A 4356-nucleotide genomic window follows, 5' to 3' on the forward strand; every position below is an offset into this window, starting at 1 on the left:
CTCTAAGCTCTTATAGCTGGCCTCGCCTCTTTTCATACCTTAAAGGTACAGCACACACTTTCCAGGTCCCAGCTTGCCAACATGGCTCTTGCTGCCCTCTATGCCTGGAAGTCGCTCCCCAGAGCCAGCATTCCAGCAGCTCCCCCACACACGGCAACAAACTGTTGCTGCTTTCTTCCCCCCCCCCTTTTCTGACTTGAGTTCCCAACTCACCACAATTACATCCATGGTGTCTCACCTCTCTAACAAACTTGATAATGCTCTTAGCTCAAAAACCAGTGCTACTACCTTTCCTGTCTTTCTCCCTCATGGAAAAAGTCTCCCCCCCCCTCCCCGCCTGCTCAGCAGCCTCCGCAGCTACCTTCTCAAACGCCTCCCACTGATCCCCCGCACCCCAGGGGAAAAATTCTAAATGCCCAAGACGCTCAGTCCCTAACCATGGCAGATTCCCTCCTCTCACCGCTCCCCCTCTTAAAGCTATAGAAATGAAACTACTTGGCCAAATTGAAAATCTTAAACAAATCTTAAGCCTTCAAAAACAGGCTGCTTCTCTTAATTCACAGGTTTCTGCCCTTCAGGCGTTTCCCCCCCCTCCTAAATCTATAGTTGTCTGTCCTCTGCCCACTGAATTCCACGGCCAGGCCCCCCCTCTTGAGAATTCAGAGGAACAAACTAATAAAAGTGAGGCTGAGTGCCATAAAACAGAAACTGCTGCAGTGCCTACAAAAAATTCTAAGGGCACAGTGAGCAGGATAATTACAAAGTATCAGCTGCTAAGCCATAAAACCTTGCGATATCTACACTTTGCTGTTAAAACTTCTGAGCCTAATGTACCTTTTACTCAGTACATTCTGCTCAAACCAGCCCTCAGCCTCCTTCAGCCTCTTTCCTGCCAGCCTTGGGAAACAGCCAGCTCAGGCCCTGCCACTCCCACTTTAAGCCTTCCAATTCACCTTGAAATACCCAATCTTTGTTATTCATAAGAAATCTGAAAAGTGGCATCTCTTGCATATTCTCAAATCAATTAATAAAACCATGATCCCCATGGTACTTTTGCAACCCAGACTCCCCTCTTCGGTTGCCATTCCCTCTAATTCCAATAAATTAGTAATTAATCTTAAAAGATTGCTTTTTTTCTCTATATCATTACACCCTGCGGACTGTAAATAATTTGCCTCTAGCCTTCCTGCTGTTAACTGTGCTGGCCCCTCCCCGAGTTATCAGTGAAAGACTCTGCTTCACCTTGTTAGCCCTACACTTTGTCAGATATGTGTTATTAGGTTTAGTGCATTAAGTGGTGTAAAGTAATTATTAAAACATTAAAAAGCAACATGAAGATAAGGGCAATAAACTTTTTTTTTTTTTTTTTTGGTTTTTGGGCCACACCCGATAACGCTCAGGGGTTACTCCTGGCTATGTGCTCAGAAATTGCTCCTGGCTTGGGGGACCATATGGGACACCGGGGGATCGAACCGCGGTCCGTCCAAGGCTAGCGCAGGCAAGGCAGGCACCTTACCTTTAGCGCCACCGCCCGGTCCCTAAACTTTTTTTTTTGCCTCTCAGAAAATTTTAGAGCAAGGTCATGATTCTGTCACTTTACAGATAACAAAATGTTGGTAAAAGAAAAACTTCTTTGTGTTTTAAAATCCAACCGAACACAAAAGTGTTAAATTTAAGTCTTATATTTCTATTAAAAGTTTTATTTTAATTTTTAAAGTATTTACAAAATTATGTGAAAAATAATGTGGTTAGTCTTTTTAAACAATATAGTTAATTTAATGCACAGTAAACACCTAGGTGTGCTTTATAGTACCCTTAGTTTTAACTTTGTGCTACAGCAATGGTTGTTCTTTATTTCTGCATTGAAAGAACTATTATTTTAAGTGCATTCAAAATATCAGCACATTATACAAATCTGTATATTTGTGTCGCAGTGAAAAAAAATAATATAAATGAAAAATATATTATATATAATTTTATAAGTAATATATAAAAGTAACTAAACTTTATAAGCAAATTAACTAGTATTAAATATAATTTTAGTCTTAAGTTCTAGGTGTGTAAATGCATCAGATGTCTTTAACTATATTTTATAATAATCTAAGCATTTAGTTAATTTAGTATATAATATTTTTTACAAATTATTCACTTAAAGTCTTCATAGTAAAAACAGTTGTTTGTTTTTTAAAATCAGTTTTTATACCTTTAATAATCATAGTTCATGCTATTGTGTTTAATCATAAAAATTTTAACACTTTATTGCAGCTGTCTTACTATTCTACTGCAAAACCAATTTAAAGAAAACCTATTCATTTACAGCAAATGATTTCATACTTCAGAGTGAAGACTCCTTCTACAGTGCTCATTAACCATTTTACTTAATGTTTTAAACTTCAAATTAAAATTGTTTTAAAATGTTTTGTGTTAAATCTAAACCTTAAAATTTATTTTCAGCAAAGTTCCACTCCATCTACATTAAGTACTTCTCAAAACTAAAAAAGTTTTTTCTACAAAATTTTTTTTTCTTCTCACAAACATGCTAGCTAAATATTTAAAAGCGCTTGTCAATTTTTTATAAATAAGTCTTAAATCAATCCTTTTGTCTGTTTATGTGTCTGTTGTGATGAATGAAAGTGGCCACAAATGTAAAATGTTGTGTTTAGTGTTGTTTTGTTTTGTCTGTTTATTTGTTATCTCTACATTTTATAATAATACAATTTTTAAAGCCTTATCCATTTTTCAAATTTCAATTAATTTTTTCAACCTGGTTCAGTCTGGTCAGTTCACAGACTGGCATCTTGCAACTAAAAATCATGTGTTAAAAATTATGTATTAAGCTAGCTTTGTCCTTCTAAGAACATGGCGGAAGGTGTGGGAGATGGCAAACCCCAGATTTCTCAATGGCCATCGGGGATAACTTTTCCCTGGAGAATTTCTGGACTTTGCAGTCACCTGGCTTTCCTGCTATGTGTAAGTTCAGGCCTATAGAATATGTATTTATGGCCAAAAATAGCATCCAGCTTTAACATAATAAATAGAAGTTTAAAAAAAAATCCTTTATATTCAGTTTACTAAGTAAATTCTTAATTTTTATATAAAGTAACCATTTTGCCTCCTGCCAAGCTGTTTTCTTATAAACTTCCTGCTAGCCGCCATTCCTGCAAACCTGTTTCTAACTAACTCCACCTTTGACAATGCTGAATTAGACACTCTGCCTAGCTGCCTTGGATGCCCACCATTGCCACCAACAACCTCCATTGTAAACAAGTCACGATCGTGGAACTTTGCTTGCTCGAACCATATATGTGCCCGCCTGTTCAACAATCAAACATTTGCAATCAAACCATTATTGTTAACAACTCTTCCATCTTCATTGAAGCCCCCAACTCCACTTATTTTGTTTGTTCCACTGGATTTTCTCCCCATATTGTTACTAAAATGTTTCTTGCTTATCATGATTGTTATGTTTTAGCTTTGTTAATGCCTAGAATAACCATCAAACCTGTTGGTCGGTTTCCACCTCGAACCTCATCCTGCAAATGGTCAATGCCTCTGCCCAGGCACTCTCTAACACCAGCTATGAACACTGTTGGATCTGCTATTCACCGGTTTTGCCGTTTTATGAAAGCATCACAACGTTTAAATCTCCTATCTACACCAATGACTCTAAACTTCTTCTCTGGAAAGTTCAGCCTCAGCGTCATTAACTCACTGATGGGCAAGTTGTGAGCTACGGACTCTGCCTTCTGGCCCATCCTCCTCCTCTCAAGTTATTTTAAATCTTATAAATGCCTCTGCTCTAGCCCTCACAGACCCAGATTATGAACGCTGTTGGCTTGGCTTCTCTCCTCAACCCCTACTCTTATCCTTCCGTCTTTCAACAACGTCGCGAGCCCTTTACAACTGTCACCCTTGCAGTCCTCCTTGCTGTTGGCGCCACTACTAGTGCTGGCATAGAAATTTACTCCCTTGTTTCCACTCAGTCCAATTTTCGCATTCTCACTCAGGCTGTAAAACGAAACATTAATGAAATCAAACATAGCTTACAATTTCTCACTGATACTGTTAGTTCCCTTGCATATGTTGTGCTTCAAAATCGTCGTGGTTTAGATCTCGCCCTTATGAAAGAGGGGGGAGTCTGTGTAGCCCTTAAAGAACTATGCTGTGTATTTAAAGTCAAAACTGGATTAGTTAGGGATAGTGTTCTACGTATTGGTAACGGTATGAAGGAGTTCCAGAAACGTTTTGACCAAGAACAAGGTTGGTAACAGGGTTGGTTTTTCTCTTCTCCTTGGATACATACATTACTGTCCACTATTTTGGGCCCTCTTATTAGCCTCATGCTGCTCCTTTCCT

General features: G+C 38.5%; 1 non-coding gene across 1 annotated transcript; it reads left to right on the forward strand.

The window, feature by feature from the left end:
* The first annotated feature begins 1778 nt into the window (after nucleotides 1–1778).
* LOC126005033 (small nucleolar RNA SNORA22) lies at nucleotides 1779–1908 on the forward strand. The gene has a single exon (XR_007494218.1). It is a non-coding gene; the product is annotated as a small nucleolar RNA SNORA22 (small nucleolar RNA).
* Nucleotides 1909–4356: the final 2448 nt, after the last annotated feature.

The sequence above is a fragment of the Suncus etruscus genome, chromosome 3, assembly GCF_024139225.1.
Source record: "Suncus etruscus isolate mSunEtr1 chromosome 3, mSunEtr1.pri.cur, whole genome shotgun sequence".
Classification (NCBI taxonomy): Eukaryota; Metazoa; Chordata; class Mammalia; order Eulipotyphla; family Soricidae; genus Suncus; species Suncus etruscus.